General features: G+C 44.3%; 1 long non-coding RNA gene across 1 annotated transcript; it reads right to left on the reverse strand.

The window, feature by feature from the left end:
- Positions 1-2,244: 2,244 nt before the first annotated feature.
- LOC140718202 (uncharacterized) lies at positions 2,245-16,407 on the reverse strand. Its single transcript, XR_012096647.1, has 4 exons — positions 16,291-16,407; positions 11,612-11,789; positions 11,420-11,517; positions 2,245-3,978 (listed from the first exon to the last, which is right to left on the reverse strand). It is a non-coding gene; the product is annotated as an uncharacterized lncRNA (long non-coding RNA).
- Between the last annotated feature and the right edge of the window lie 1,463 nt (positions 16,408-17,870).

Below are 17,870 nucleotides of genomic sequence, written 5' to 3' on the forward strand. Positions count from 1 at the left end.
GATGTTGCTGGGTCTGGAGGACCTGAGTTATGTGGAAAACTTGAATAGGTTAGGATTTTATTCCTTGGAACATTGAAGATTGAGAGGAGATTTGATAGAATGAAGGGGTTAACATATGAGGAGCTTTGGGCCTGTACTCACTGGAATTTAGAAGAATGTGGGGGGGGGATCTCATTGAGATATACCGATTGTTGAAAGGACTAGATAGGGTGGATATGGAGAGGATGTTTCTTACGGTGTGGGTATCCAGGACTAGAGGGCGCAGCCTCAAAATTGAAGGGTGACCCTTTAGAACAGAGGTAAGGAGAATTTTTTTAAGCCAGAGAATAGTAAATCTGTGCACTGCTCTACCACAGACTGCTGTGAAGGCCAAGATAGTGGGTATTTTTAAAGTGGAAGTTTATCTTTTCCTGATCAGTTAGGGCATCAAAGGATATGGCAAGACAACAGGTGTATGGGCTTGAGTGCGATCTGGGATCTGCCATGATGGCATGGCAGAGCAGACTCGATGGGCTGAATAGCCTGTTCTATTCCTATGTCTTATGGTCTAGTGTTGGTCCCCTTCGTGTTCAGGTGTTATCAGTTTCTCAAATACGTTTTAATCGGCCAAATCATCCTTGCCCTCACTGCCATGTGGCACAGGTGGCAATCCAGAGATTACTATGTTGGAAGTCCTGCTTCTCAGCTTTCTACCTAACTCCCTAAATTCTCTCTTCAGGGCCTCCTCCATTTTCCTCCTTATGTCATTGATACTGTTATGACCCCAGCCCCCTCCTTTGTGAGAATCGCGCGAGAGAGAGAGAGAGAGAGCCTTACGGTTTGGAATGTGGTCTGGCCGCTCAGCCAGACAAAAGCCACGGACATGGCCATTGTCTTGGGAGACACCTTTGTCGAATAAGGGACTGGACTACGTGCAAACCCTCAGGGCAATGTGGGCTGGGTGATGGGGGAAAGATTGCCTCACGCCCACCCTGATTGACATCTACAACCCTGCCAGTCCAGATAAAAGGTGGGCTGCCGAGGCGGGGCCTCAGACGCACCAAGGAGACACACGAAGAAGACACGATAGCGCTTCCTGTCGGAGCGGGAAGCCATTTTGAAGGAAGCCACGTGCGTTAGATTCCGGATCGGGAGTCTGTGGCTAAAACCAAAGGAAAAACGTTTTAACTAGCAACAGGGATTTGCTTCGCAAAGACGACGGGCAAGTGTTCCTTCTTTCTCACTAATCCTCTCTCTCCAACACGTGAAATGCCAGCGGTTCCCAAACGGAAAAGCCTGCAAATTTATGAGTGACTTTTATATTCCATTGGACTCAGTATTCCCCTAGACAACGATAGAGCTTATTTCTGATTGATTATTACTATACCTGTGCTTTAGATTGAGTTTTGACGATGTATATGATCTGAATGTTTTGTATTAACCATACGTTTGTGCCCCTTTATAAATAAAAACGTTTGAAAATAGTATCATCAGACTTCAGCAGACCTCTCTATCTTTGCTGGTAAGTCACCCGGTTACTGGGAACGTAACAATACCAAGAGGTTTGCCAGATTGTAACGGGAAAAAAAATGAACTGTTCCATTCATTGTGAACTCAGTTTTGAGTGTGGTGCCTCTACTGGCCTAAACTATCAGACCTGTTTTGAATTTCAATGTTTTTGGATTCAAACTGTTATCCATTCCTCCCCTGCCCCACCACACTCCCATCCCACACCTCGGGGAGATACTGCTGCAATGACATACTGTACATTTTACATGGCTGCATACAAGTAGGGACCAGTGTTTAATTAAACAGCAGTCAATTGAAGTTGACAACTTGGGACTGTCAGTGGGGTAACAGAACCACATGGGAGCCTACCTGTTGCAATTGCTGGATCAGACTGATTCAGAGGATGATTGATCTAAATATATCATAATTATTCCAGGAGGAAATGTCTTATGACAATGTTGTTGCTGTGCTGTAGCTGTGCTTCAAGTTTATTAATATCAAGCAGATCTTAAAACACATACAATAAAGCTATATGGAACTTTTGTATGGTGTTTGCCCTATTTAGACTGGTCAGGATGTACTGACCAGGAGATGTAGTAGCAACAACTAAAAAGACAAAACAATTCAGTTAAATATAATTTGAAAAGTATTTACAGTTAATAAATGACAACCATCACCCAGTCCATCTGTGCAAGAGTCTTCTGTAATGTGGGAGAGCAGGTTCGAGGATCCAATGAATGAAACAGGAGACACAGATTGAAGATGGCTACATTAGGTATTTATTTAAAAATGAACAGTGAAACACTAAACAGGGTGTCCAACTAAACAAGCATTTAACTAAATAAATAAGCTAACCAAAACCACTACACTGTACAATGTTACCCTTTAAATGAATGGATACTCGGCTAAAACTCCCCAATTTATAAAACCCTAGAAGTAAGCATGCTATGAACAGATACTCAACAATCGCCCATCTACGTCTGCAATGCTCTCTCTCAGAGCTCCTTCAGTGCTGGTCATGACTCTCAGCATGAAGTGGGCCCTGTGGATGGAAGGAAAGAAAGAGGGTGACCCCTCCACATGTGCTATTTTTATATTCCCCACCCCCTGGGTGCCCAGAATGGGAATGGGTGTTGTGGTGCATCAGCCAACCAATGGGAAAAGAGCACTGCAGTCTTTAAATGAACCAATTGGCACAATGGAAGTGGTTTTCAACTAAAATAAGCCACGACCCAACAGGAAAATCATCCCTTGAAAGTTGTGACTCTGTGACAATCTGCTCCTCAGGATAATAAACTACAGATACAAGACAGAAGTATAATACCCAGTATTACAAGCCCAATAGTTACCCTCTAGTATATTATAGTAGTCCACCAACCTTCCGGAGCCCCAAAAGGCCACTAACATCCCCCCAGAGTGAAATAGTTATGGAACTGGTACCTTGCTTTCATAATTTTGTTCACCAATTGTTTAAAGTGATCAGCCAGCTGAGTAATGTTCCCTGACTCATCAGGAATGTAAGTGCAGCAATTTTGACTAATAACAGCACAAGTACCACCTTTCTCTGCAAGTAGGTAATCTAAGGCCATCTGATTTTGCAAGTCGACCATTTGAATAGCTACCCCCTCGGCAGATACCTCGGTTAACGTTTCCTCAGTATCTGTTTCGTCAGCCAACATTTCTATTGCAGAGATCATGTGTATAATTTCCTGAGACTGCTTAGTGATACCATACATGGGAAAGGCTATCATCTAAAATGGTTTTGCCTCCATAATAGCCCACTTATTACACTGACCCACATAAGCAGGGTGTTCATCCAGATGACTGAGGTGATGTATCAAAGGCACCACATATCCTGGATAGCAGCAACCGTACCACCCCAGTGGAAGCCACAGATAGGTCCGAGTGATGCATATCCACTAAGTGCCGTTCAGCGTCCAAGGAGTACACACCTTTATAGGACCCCTCGGTATAGATACGGCCTTCTCAGGGTACCTTTCCGGTTTGCACTCGCTGTATCCCACCGTCTGCTTTAACCTGTGCTCATCATAATGTCTGCACCAACATTCCTTTCCCTTCACTATTGGGTCAGGAATTACCTTTACAGTCGGAACCTTGGAATTAAATAAACCATACATAGGGAAGTACCAGCCCTTAAAACACTCACTCCACTGGGGTCTATTAAGGCTCGTTCTTTAAAACCGCAGCCGTACTGTGGGGTGAAGTAGGTTGGAATGGACACTCTCTCTTGGCTTTTCCCAAATCAGAACCCCGAGAAGCTGGATAATTTCCCCAAGTCTTTTTCCTAAAAAGGATCATTATTAATGGCATTCCTTCTGCGGTGCGGTTCAGTGTTCGCAAACAAATCCAGCAGTCCGACATGTGAGTCCTGTTTTCATATTCATACGTCTCTTGCAGGAACGTGTTGTAGGACTGCCCACCGCAAATTACATCAAAACCACTGCCGCCAGCATCCACCACTTTGCCATTCTGTAATGTAGAGAAACACACATTCACTTTCTCTTGAACACCAGAATATCTGCAGATGCTGGAAATCCAGAGCAACACACACTGTGCTGGGGGGGGGGGGGGGGGGGGGCAGGGTGGCTCAGCAGGCCAGCCAGCATCTATGGAAAAGAGTAAACAGTCCTGATGAAGGGTTTCAGGCTGAAATATCGACTGCATGTATACTCTTTTCCTTACATGCTGCCTAGCCTGGGTGAGTTCCTACAGCACTTTGTGTGTGTTTCTTCACTCACTCTCGGTTAATCATTGGGCATTTAAACATGTCATTCCAGCATTTCCCTGGCAATGCAACCCATCGCGTATTCTCCAGTCCATGTGCTACAATATCTCCCCCATCCAGTGGCCCCTGTGGTTGCTGTACCCAAACCTTCCCCAATTACTCCTCCAACTCCACCTCCTCTAACCTCGGAGGATCTGACACCGCTAAGTAACAGGACATCAGAGACCCACCCAGACTTGCCGGCTGGGAGTTCAAGTGACCCACTGCTTCCTGTAGCATCCTCAGCCACCCCGGAGGGTGTGAGTAGGGGTCAGTAGCTTTATTTCTTGATTCAATAACCCATTCATACATTTGATTAGCCCCACTGCTTGCAAGTAACATGAAATGTGAAACACCCAGGAAATACCAGATTCTCTGACCCAATCCTGGACCTTAGCTCCCATAAAATGTGAGCCATTGTTATTGACGACAAATGCTGTAATCCTGTGATGGTGTGTCCTGGCTCAGCACAGACACGCGGCCTTGTGGCTTGAACTCATGCCAACCCTAGTCAGCACATACGGCTTTTTATTTTGTCATGGCAGAGTCCCAATGTAATTGATCTGCCAGATCTGACTGCCTCCTTTATCCTCCGAATATGCCTGGAGGGACCTGCCGGCCAACCCCTAGGTTTAGTGGGTTGGCTGGTCAAGCAATTTGTGGCTGCAATTCGGGCCTTGTCATAAGTTGCATTCATCTGCAAATGGCCACTCTTCTGGTGTGCCCAGTCCTCCTCCTCGGAACACAAAGTGACCATCTTGACCTCTGCCGCTCTACCCACAGCAATGTTATGAATGGCTTCCTTGGTTTCCTGAAAAGTGTGGGCATCTACGTTGTAGATAGTAATCTGCCACTGGCATGTATCCCTCCAAATACGTTCCCAAGAAGGTCACTCATGCACCTCCCATATTTTCCCGTGCCACTGAGGCTTGCATACCACCGTGCCATTAGCGACTGCCCAGGAGTCAGCATAGATCCTGATAGGCCCGCTTCATTCTTGGAGGGGCAGAGTTATGGCCACCAATTCAGCCAATTGGCTGGATCCCCCTCCCCCTCTTTCATGCAACCATGCCCGTTGCAGGATGGAGAGCCACAGCCATCCACTACTGCTTGCCACTCTGCCAACGGCTGGAGCTGTAGCTGAACCAAACGTTGTTTTATCTCAGGAGTCAGATCGTCGTATGGCTTACCCCACTGCATGGATGAGGGGTTCATTGTGGAAAACTTATCGTGAGTGCAATGGTGACTAATGGGCAAGGTCATAACCTGCTCAAAGATCCGGCTCACCCCGTCTGGACCTTCCTCGGCCCTGTCTGCGATGTACCATTTCTATTTGACGATTGTGTCCTTTTTGTGAGTCACATTGTCGGACTTTACTAACTGCATGATAGGGAGTTACAGTTGCAGCACAACCGACTCAGAGGCTGTCTGATGTGTGCTGCAAAGCCAAATAACAGGCAAATAACTGTCTCTCAGTGTATCGGGTTGCTGCCTCAGGGAGAGTCTTAGTTCAAAACCCTAAAGGGAGGTGGTGCCCTTCAAAACCTGCCACAGGCTCCATTCAGCGACCCGAGGGGTGGTCGAAACATGCAGGCCGAAGGGTATGCCACTCTTTCATGGGGTAATGGGAGAGCCTGTTCCATGGCCTGTTTGGCAGCCTCAAAAGCTGCCTGATGTTCAGGAACCCATTGGAGAACGATTTTTTCATGGGAAACCTGGTATAGGAAGGATAATATCATGGTCAGATGGGTAAACGTTGGCACCATTAACCCAGGACTCCAACAAAACACTGCATCTCCTCGTTAGAGGTGAGAATGGCGGTATTCAGAACCTTCAGCTTAGCCTTTTTGGAAACTCCCACTGTCCAGAATGCCTCTGTATTCATGGGAATAGAACATTCTGACTGGGGCACTGTGTCTTATAAGACCATAAGCCTTTAAGACAAAGGAGCAGAATTAGGCTATCTGGCCCATCGAGTTTGCTCCACCATTCAATCATGGCTGATCCTTTCTTTTTCTCTTCTTCAATCTCGGTTCCTGGCCTTCTCCCCGTAACCTTTGATGCCATGCCCAATCAAGAACCTATCAATCTCTGCCTTAATTACACCCAATTATCTGGCCTCCACAGCTGCGTGTGCAACAAATTCCACAAGTTCACCATCTTTTGGCTAAAGAAATTTCTCCGCATCTCTGTTTTGAAAGGGCGTCCCTCTATCCTGAGGTTATGCCCTCTTGTTCTAGATTCTCCTACCATGGGAAACATCCTTTCCACATCTACTCTGTTTAGGCCTTTCAACATTCGAAATGTTTCAATGAGATCCCCCCTCATCATAGAATCTGTTCACAATACTCAAGGTGATGCCTCATCAGTGCCTGATAAAGCTTCAGTATCACATCCTTGCACTTATTTTCTAGACCTCTTGAAATGAATGCTAACATGGCATTTGCCTTCCTCACCACCGACTTGACCTGCAAGTTAGACTGTACGGTTCTCTACACAAGGACTCCTAAGTCCCTTTGCATCTCAGATTTTCGGATTTTCTCCCCGTTTAGAAGATAGTCTGCACATTTATTTCTACTACCAAAGTGCATGACCATGCATTTTCCAACATTGTATTTCATTTACCACTTTCTTGTCCATTCTCCTAATCTGTCTAAGTCCTTCTGCATCCTACCCATTTCCTCAAAACCTACCTGCCCCTCCACCAATCTTCATATCATCTGCAAACTTCGCAACAAAGCTATCTATTCCATCATCTACATCATTTATATGCAGCATAAAAATAAGTGGTCTCAACACTGACCGCTATGGAGCATCACTGGTCACTGGCCGCCAACTTGAAAAAGATCCTTTTATTCCCACTCGCTGCCTCCTAGCAATCAGCCAATGCTTTAACCATGTTAGTAATTTTCCTGTAATACCATGAGCTCTTAACTTGGTAAGCAGCCTATGTAGCACCTTGCCAATAGCCTTCTGAAAGTCCAAATACACACCATCCACTGCATTCCCTTTATCTATCCTATTTGTAATCTCCTCAAAGAATTTCAATAGGTTTGTCAGGCAGGATTTTTCCAGAAGGAAACCTTGCTGACTTTGTACTATCTTTTCATGTGTCACCAAGTACTCCATCACCTCATTCTTAACGATTGACTCTAACATCTTCCCAACCACTGAGGTCAGGCTAACTGGTCTAAAATTTCCTTTCTGCTGCCTTCCTCTGTTCTTAAAAATGGAGTGACCTTTGCAATTTTCCAGTCCTCTGGCACTACACCAGAGTTTAACGATTTTTGAAAGATGTTTTCTAATGCCAACACAATCTCTAACACTACCTCTTTCAGAACTCTAGGGTGCAGTTCATCTGGTCCGGGTGACTGATGTACCTTTAGGTCTTTCAGCTTTTGAAGCGCTTTCCCTCTTGTAACAGTAACTCCTCTTCCTTCACACACAACATTAAGCATACTGCTAGTGTCTTCCACAGTGAAGACAGACGCAAAATACTCATTTAGTTCAGCAGCCATCTCTTTGTCCCCCATTTTAATTTCTCCTGCTTCATTTTCTAGCAGTCCGAGATCCACCATTTTCTTTTATTTTTAATATACTTGAAAAAACCTTTCACTACCCACTTTGAAATTATTTGCTAGTTTTCTTTCATATTTATATTTTCCCTTCTCATGGTTTTTGTAGGTTTTTAAAAACTTCCCAAACCTCTATCTTCCCACTAATTTTTGCTGTGTTGTATGCCCTCTCCTTTGCTTTTACAATAGCCTTGACTTCCCTTGTCAGTCACGGTTATACTATGTTACCATTCCAGTACTACTTCATTTTTGGAAACCTTGCTCATTTTTCCCAGAAACACACGCCATTGCTGCTCTGCTGACATCCCTGCCAGCAGCTCCTTCCAATTTACTTTGGCCAACTCCTCTCTCATACCACTGTAACTTCGCTTACTCCACTGAAATACTGCTACATCAGACTTCACTTTCTCCCTATCAAATTTGAAGTTGAACTCAATCATATTGTGATCACTGGCTCCTAAGGGTTATTTTACCTTAAGCTCCCTAACTGCCTCCGGTTCATTCCATAACACCAAATCTAGTATAGCTGATCCCCAGGTAGGCTCAACGACAAACTGCTCAAAAAAGCCATCATATAGGCATTCAACAAACTCACTCTCCTGAGATCCATTACCAACCTGATTTTCCCAATCGACCTGCATGTTAAAATCTCTGATGACCACCCATAACATTGCCCTTTTGACTCCCCTTTTCTATTTCCTGTTGTAATCTGTGGTCCACCTCCCAGTCACTGTTGGAAGGCCTGTATATACTGTAACTGCCATCTACCCCTGCAGCTTCTTAACTCAACCCACAAGGATTCAACATCTTCCAATCCTATGTCACTCTGATTTGATGCCATTCTTTCCTAGTAGAACTACACCACTCCCTCTGCCTAACTTACTATCCCTCTAATATAATGTGTAACCTTGGAGATTCAGCTCCCAGCTACAACCATCCTTCAGCCACAATTCAGTGATGGCCACAACATCACATCTGGCAATCTGTAAAATTGATCATCCACCTTATTTCTTAAACTACTCGCATTTAGATACAACACCTTGAGTACGTACTTGCTATCCTTTCTGATTCTGCATCCCTAATGACTTAATAATCAGTCTGTTGGCTGCAACTAAGTCCCATCACCTGCCTGCCCTTCCTGGCAGTCTGACTGCATGCTATTGTTTACCATCTGTCCTATCCTGAGTCCCATCACTCTGGTTCCCACCCCGCTGCCAAATTAGTTAAAACCCTCCCCAACAGTTCTAACAAACCTGCTCGCAAGAATATTGGTTCCCTCGGGTTCAAGTGCACTTTTGAACAGGTCAGACATCCCCCAGAAGAGATCCCAATGATCCAAAAGCCTAAAGCCCTGCCCCCTGCACCAGCTTTTCAGCAATTATCTGCCAAATCATCCTGTTTTTACCCTCAATAGTATGTGGCACAGGCAGCAATCCAGAAATTATACTCGGGAGGTCCTGCTTCTCGGCTTTTTACCTAGCTCTCTAAATTCTCTTTTCAGGACCTCATTGCTTTTCCTTCCTATGTCATTGGTAACAATATTGTACCAAGACATCTGGCAGCACCTCCTCCCTTTCCAAAATGTTGTGGACGTGATCTGTTTCATCCCTGACACTGGCAACTAGGATGCAACATACCATCCGGTGTCCCATTCACGTCCACAGAATCTCCTGTCTGTTATAAGGGTTGATGGACCACCCTCGCTCCCCCAGGGAGTTCACTAAGCAATTCAATGCCTGCTGCACTACCTCCTGCAAGGGCCTCTATAGCCACACATCAATGCTTCCCCTATGTCCTTAGTGATGGGCACCACATCTGGAACAGTGGTTGTGAGGCACGGAGTGTGTTTGTTCAACTGTCAATCGATTCTGCAACAGCCACCCTGAGTGTTATAGGGAGAGGTGCAGGGCAAATAACTCCCTCACGTAACAGGGCTTCTACAGTCTCCCCAGTCTCTTTGGTGTCTCTTACTGGTTGGTGTTGCCCACCTTTGAGGGGAGCAGAACCAGCAAAGGCTCCCACTTAGCCAATTCCACCAGCTCCTTTGCTTGGTCTACTCCAAAGGAAAAATAGCCCTTACTTATCTGCAATGCTCTATCCCTCAACACATTCACGCTAAAAATATTCAGGAGATGCTGCCACTAAGACAGACATGGCTCCTGGCTGTCCTGCTCCAAGACCTACCTGCAGAAAAACCTAATCACAACTAAGAGAAAATCTGCAGATGCTGGAGATCCAAGCAACACACATAAAATGCTGGAAGAACATAGATGCTGCCTGACCTGCTGAGTTCCTCCAGCATGTTGTGTGTGTTTGCAGAGTAACATTCTAGGCAAGAAGAAGGGAACCCCCAAAGACCCAGAGTCCCTGCCAAATGTCAGGATTGCCTGAAATGATGATGTGCTCGGTGCCATCGATCCCTGCATGTTCCCCTTTCCCCAATGCACCGCAATAGGTATGTAAGGCCTCAGGTCTCCAGCCAGGGAAAGGGCCACCAAACGTATTTGCCAGGAGCCCTGACCACATCCCTATGGGTGCGGGATGGGAGCACGCCACCTATTAGTGGACACCTGCTGCCACTGGAGGCCCTTTGTAATCACTCCACTGTGGGATATACGGAATCCTGACCTTGAGACACAGAAACCGGTGAGAAATTAGGCATGCTCCTATCCGAGAGGGATTAGAAGATGACATCCCACTCTTGGCTTTACCCTTGTCTGAATTCCCCTTGCAGTGTTCCTTCCACATCTCATATAAGCTGGAAGTGGGAACCCCATCGATCCTCTCCTTTGGCACCCCTGCCCTAAGCAGCCAGAAAGCGTCCCTTTGGCTATCCTTTCTCCTGGGAAATCCTAGCGAGTTAAGTATGGACATGATGTAGTGTCCAGTTTCAACCACAGGGTAATCCAACTGATCAGACCAATCTATAGGCAGCCTATAGCCCTGCATGAGGTTAGCAAGGTTTCCAAAGCCTGTGATATTATCTGTCCAACCAGGGACTCGGTATCTCTCATTTGGGGGGAGGGTTCTCTCTCTTGCTCATCCATCTAAAAATACTCATCTTCTGTCCAACTACTGGATTCTGCCATGACAACGCCAAATGTAATGCAGGTTCGAGGATCCAATGAGCGATACAGGAGACACAGATTTAAAAATGGAAACAATAGGTATTGATTCAAAAATGAATAGTGAAACACTAAACCAGGTATCTAACTAAACGGATACTTAACTGAACAATCGTCTGTCTATATCTGCAATGCTCTCTCTGAGATCCTTCAGTGCTGGTCATGACTCTCAGCATGAAGTGGGCCCCGTGGATGGCAGGAAAGAACTCACATCAGGAGTCACAAATCCAGAGTGAAAGCAATTCATTCTCGATTTTAAAGGATGGTCAAAGACAGCATGTTCAAGTTTGGGTCATTTGTATAATAAGTTTATTAGCAAATCTCCCGATAGCTTGAGGATGGTAAAGTGAATGATCAGCAAAGAACACATTAAAATAGATTAGTTTTCATCCCTGCTACTGAAGCTTATGTTCTGAAAATAATGTCTACCATTGTCCCATACTTACAGATAGATTCAGTGCAGGTAAATCGTACTCTGTAATCTTTACACTTCCCATCACTTTTCTCTGCATACACACAATAGAATCCAGTAGCAATGTTGCACCTGTTGACCACAGTGCGAGAATATGGGTAAGTTATGAATGCTCTGTGGCATGAAATAATATCAGTGAAAGGATGTGATCAGCTTTGTTACATACCTACAAATGTTCTCTCCAGTCTGTGAGGATGGAACCTCTGATGCTGTTTCCACCTCACAGGTTATTGGGTGATTACAGATGCGGTGTGGAAAAGCTTTTTGTAGACTGGTGAGATTTTCACATATTCCCTGTCCTGAGTAGTTATCACGGTCAAACCACTCAGTTTTGCATGCATTGGCTGAAGATGAGAAACAAAAAGTACATTAATAATGAATACAAATTCTGTTAGATCTCACCTGCTGTGTTTGAATTGCTGCCAATCGATGAACACGATCCATTAGCAAGGGTAAATAAAAATAAGGCAGAGGCAAGTGGAGCAGCCATTGTTGGAGGGACCAGTGTTTAAGTCATGAGGTTTCAGCATTGGCTTGCCAGACTTGGTGAGGAAAATATCTGGGAAGTCTCTTTTGCTTCTTTATTCTTCATTCCTAATCTGAGCCTGGCCAGGTGATTGACCTTTCAGTGGGTGAGCACTTAGGGAAGAGTGACCACAATCCCTTAACTTTCAGGATAGCTATAGACATGAATAGGTATAATCCTTGCAGGAGAGTCTTAAATTGGACTAGGTCAAGGTTATTAGGTAGGAACCAAGGACAGTCAATTGGGAACACCTTGTTTCCGGCAAATCCGCTTTAGACATGCGGAGAGTGTTTATAGATCAATTGCATGAAGTACAAGAAACATATGTTCCAGTTAGAAGGAAGGGCAGGGATGGAAATATAAGAGAACCTTGGATGTCCAGAGAGGTGATGAATTTAGTCAAAAAGAAAAGATATGTAAAGCATCAGAAGGTAGGATGCCAGTGTCCTCAGTAAAGCTCCAGCTTTTGTTATTACTAGCAGATCATCATATCAGAATTGTCATCGTCTCCCAAATTATTGTCCACATTTTCTGTATCTCCTTCCATCAATACCTCCTCCTCCAATCAGATATCTTCTGTCCATGATTACTTCAATGAGCCTTATCGGCCATTATTTGCTGCTTTTTCTTCAATAGATGTGGGACTGCATTAGGGAAATGGAGATGCAGCTCGATGCCCTTCATCTGGTCAGGGAGAGTGAGGAGGTGATAGAGAGGAACTATCGGCAGGAAGTCACACCGGGGTCTCGGGAGACAGATAAGGGGGTAACAGTCAGGAGAGGGAAGTGCAGGAGTCAGATGCTAGAGAGCACCCTTGTGGCTGTCCCCCTTAACAATAAATACTCCTGCTTGAGTACTGTTGGGGGGGAACTGCCTACCTGGGAGAAGTAACTGTGGCCGAGCCTCTGGCACAGAGTCTGGCCCTGTGGGTCAGAAGGGTAGGGAAAGGAAGAGGATGGCAGCAGTGATAGGGGACTCTACAGTTAGGGGGTCAGACAGGTGATTCTGTGGATGCAGGGAAGAAACACAGATGGTAGTTTGCCTCTCAGGTGCCAGGTTCTGTGATGTTTCTGTTTGCTACAAAGATATCCTGAAGTGGGAAGGAGAACGGCCAGAGGTTTGGTATATATTGGTACCAACAATATCGGTAGGAAAAGGGAGGAGGGCCTGAAAGCAGACTACAGGCAGTTAGGAAGGAAGTTGAAAAGCAGGACCTCACAGTTAGTATCCTTGTGATTACTGCCTGTGTCACATGACAGTGAGTATAGGAATAGAATGAGGTGGAGGATAAATGCGTGGCTGAGGGATTGGAGCAGAGGGCAGGGATGCAGATTTCTGGATCATTGGGACCTCTTCTGGGACAGGTGTGACCTGTACAAAAAGGATGGGTTGCACTTGAATCCCAGGGGGACCAATATCCTGGTGGGGAGATTTGTTAAGGCTATTGGGGAGAGTTTAAACTGCTGGGGGGTGGGAACCAAACTGAAGAGATGGAGGAAGAGGTGGTTGGCTCACAAATGGAGAAAGCTTGGAGACAGTGAGAGAGGGAGGATAGGCAGGTGATAAAGAAGGGACTCGCTCAGACTGATGAGCATGTAGATATTAAGAAAGAGGATGTGCTGGAGCTTTTGGAAAGTATCAAGTTGGATAAGTCATTGGGACCGGACGAGATGTACCCGTAGGCTACTGTGGGTGGCAAGGGAGGAGATTGCTGAGCCTCTGGCGACGATCTTTGCATCATCAATGGTTTTGGAGGATTGCAGATGTTGTTCCCTAATTCAAGAAAGGGAGTAGAGAGCCCAGGAAATTATAGACCAATGAGTCTTACTTCAGTGGTTGATAAGTTGATGGAAAAGATCCTGAGAGGCAGGATTTATGAACATTTAGAGAGGCATTATATGATTAGGAATAGTCAGCATGGCTTTGTCAAGGGCAGGTCGTGCCTTACGAGCCTGATTGAATTTTTTGAGGATGTGACTAAACACAATGATGAAGGTAGAGCAGTAGATGTAGAGTATATAGATTTCGGCAAGGCATTTGACAAGGTGTGCCATGCAAGACTCATTGAAAAAGTAAGGAGGCATGGGATCCAAGGGGACATTGTTTTGTGGATCCAGAATTGGCTTGCTCACAAAAGGCAAAGAGTGGTTGTAGATGGGTCATATTCTACACGGAGGTCAGTGACTAGTGGCGTGCCTCAGGGACCTGTTCTGGGACCCCTACTCTTTGTGATTTTTATAAATAATCTGGACGAGGAAGTGAAGGGATGGGTTAGCAAATTTGCTGATGACACAAAAGTTGGGGGTGTTGTGGATAGTGTGGAGGGCTGTCAGAGGTACAGCGGGAGATTGAAAGGATATAAAACTGGACTGAGAAGTGGCAGATGGAGTTCAGATCATATAAGTGTGAAGTGGTTCATTTTGATGGCAGAATATAGTATTAATGGCAGTGTGGAGGATCAGAGGGATCTTGGGGTCTGAATCCATAGAACACTCAAAGCTGCTGTGCAGGTTGACTCTGTGGTTAAGAAGACATACGGTGCATTGGCCTTCATCAATTGAGTTTAGGAGCCGAGAGGTAATGTTGCAGCTATATAGGACCCTGGTCAGACCCCACTTGGAGTACTGTGCTCAGTTCTGGTTGCCCCACTACAGGAAGGATGTGGACACCATGGAAAGGGTGCAGAGGAGATTTACAAGGATGTTGCTTGGATTGGGGAGCATGCCTAATGAGAATAGGTTGAGTGAACTCGGCCTCTTCTCCTTGGAGTAACAGAGGATGAGAGGTGACATGACAGAGGTGTACAAGATGACGAGAGGCATTGATCATGTGGATAGTCCCAGGGCTGAAATGGCTAGCAGAAGAGGGCACAGTTTTAAGGTGCTTGAAAGTAGCTGCAGAAGAGATGTCAGGGGTAAGTTTTTGTACACAGAGATTAGTGAGTGTGTGGAATGAGCTGCCGGTGACGGTGGTGGAGGTGGATACGATAGGGTCTTTTTAGAGACTCCTGGATAGCTACATGAAGCTTAGAAAAATAGAGGGCTATGGGTAACCCTAGGTAATTTCTAAGCTAAGGACATAATCAGCACAGCTCTGTGGGCCGAATGGCCTGTATTGTGCTGTAGGTTTTCTATGCTTCTATGTGAAATGGTATCCGCAAATCCAATAGTGGCACGTTTAATGCAAATGGGTAACAAGTTATGGGAGGGTTGGGCATCAAAATGGATCAGCTGACTATGGCATTGTCACAGGTACATACTAAAGAAGGTTATTTCTCTTGAAATATCTTTTTTTAAATGGTTACAGTTAGAGGCTTTATTATGATGGTGTCATAATTGAGAGTGGGGATATTAAACAGACAATTGAACAGACATTCTAAACAGTAATGACCTCCACATTTGTAATAATCACATTTCATAGAGAACTACCTATGTCCTTCTATTTGGTGAATATTGATCCATTGATCCAAATTAGCTTACTTTCAACATGATCTTGCTCTAGGTGTAAATTCCAGTTCTTTCCTTTCTTCTTGTCCTATCAACTCTCCAGCTGTCCTCTTGTTTATAATGCTTGCACTAAATACCTCAGGATTTTTCTTAATCGTTTTTACAATGGATATTTCCTGGCCATATTCAGACCTCCTGATTTCCTGTTATGTTCCTTCCCTGCTTCCTTTATATTCTGCAAGAGTTGCAACTACCTTCAACTTCTGAGACCTTACATATGCTTGCTTTTGCTTTTTAACTGAATTTAAAACGTGTCTTCTAACAATATGAAAATTTCCCATACTTGTCTTTCTTCCTCAGAGGAAAATTTTGGCCCTGAGTTCTGACAAGCAGATCTTCAAATGACTCACACATGCCAGATGTGGACTAACCCAATTACAGCTCCTCCATTTCTTCTCTCCTCAGCTGCTTCCTCATGCCGCTGTGGCTAGCTCTTTCCCCTGTGTGTCACTTACTCATGATTTCAGTCTTCACCTGAAACTGATTGTCATTAGAAGAATGCTGGATCTGATGGTTTTGTGATCACTGTCTGCAAAAAAGTTGTGCACTGAAAATCCAATCACCAAGCAAGACACAGTTCCTTTACTTCCCTTGGCATATCAGTGACCTAAACATATTACTTCTGAATGAAACCTGGGATTCTTCAAAGACTGGCAGTTACAAGCAGTAATTACTGTTTGTGAAGAAGACCAACTCTGTGTTTCAAGTTTACTAAAGTCAAGAAACACTTCAAACCAGACACAATGTTGTTTGATGGAGATTTTGAACTGTAGTTAAAGTTTGCAATATTTGGCATGGGAGAGATATACTCACTGGAAGCTGTAGTAGAATTTGCACCTAAAAGTAGAAACAAAACAAATTATTTAATTTTTATTTCAAATCCATTGACAGTTATTAAAAGTCAACTGTTATGCTGCTATACTGTGGAGTCCGCACATCACACTGCAGGTTCAGCATTTATCTCAGTATCCACTAATCTGAAGAGGAGGTTGTACATTCTTGCTGCAAAAGATCAGTCAAATAAGGTTTGCTCAAGGTTGGACTGACTAGATTCTTGGACGACATGACCACTTTGGAGTTAATTGTCTTTACATCCTCACTCTACCCATCGCACCCATGGGGAATTTTGTATATACGTCTGCAAAAAGCATGTCCAACTAGGTTGTACACATTTATATAGACGTTGCTTTCAAACAGCAGTCAGTGAATGTTAACCACTTGGAACAGGCAAAAGGGGACTGAAACAGCATTGGAGCCCACTTGACTCGTGAAATTCCTGTTCTCTATTGACACAGAGAATTACGGACTGTTTGATGACCTAAATGCATCCAATTGTTGCAGAAGGAAAAGTTGTAACTGTGTTCCACATTAATTATAATCAAGGAGCTCTTGAATACAAATGATAAGGTCTTTTTTACTGCAGTCAAAGTTACGCATTTAGAAAAGAAGGATATACTCGCCTGCAGTTGTAGTGGAAGCAGTACCTAAAAGCAGGAAGAAAAATATCAGTTAATTATAATTGGAAAGTTATTGCCTGTTTCTATATGTCAATCACCACCTGGCCATTATGTGACAAGTCTTCTCCTTCCACAAGGGCTTCAACTATCAACCGCGGCACCACAAAACTGGAGTGGGTGTAATGCATTCTCAAACCCAAAAAATTGCAGAGTGAGGAGTGCTCATGACAAGGGTTACTTGAATTTTGAACAACATGGAAGTGAGCATAGATAGCTATAGTAAGAAGGTGGCAGAGTGAATGATCACCACTGAAGACATTAAATCAGCTGACAGTCCTGCTTTTCTTTACAGACATGTTCTGAAATCAAGAATCACCATTGGCCCATTCAGTATTGAAGCTACTGACTGAGATAGATAATAAGAATTACATTAATATGAAACACATTTTCTGAATGTACTCATCTGCTGTCTATATAAGCAGGATATAAATGCAGAGATAAATTTGGTATCAGAATGCATTACATCAAGTTGCACATCAGAGCGGAATGTGTTACGCAATCTCTGATGAGCTGTTAAGTTTCCCTAACCCATCTAATCCAATGGTGGCTACTGACAAGAACAATATCTCCTCAACTCCAGACCCGATCCTGACCCCTTCACACGTGCTTCCTATACCCTCTCCTCAATAAACCTCCAGCTTTTGTTATTATCAGCTTATCATCAGTATCACAATTGTCATACAAAAGAACGTATACTTCCTTTTGATTTCTACTGAATTTAGAACACTTGCTTGCTAATGATATGAAAATTTCACATTGTTGTCTTTGTTCCTTACAGGAAAATTTTGTTCCTGAGTTCTGACTAGCTTGCCTCCAAATGCCTCGTTTATGTCAGATGTGGATAAACCCAATAACTGATTCTCCATTTCTTCCCTT

Source organism: Hemitrygon akajei, chromosome 29 (assembly GCF_048418815.1).
Source record: "Hemitrygon akajei chromosome 29, sHemAka1.3, whole genome shotgun sequence".
NCBI classification, from domain to species: domain Eukaryota; kingdom Metazoa; phylum Chordata; class Chondrichthyes; order Myliobatiformes; family Dasyatidae; genus Hemitrygon; species Hemitrygon akajei.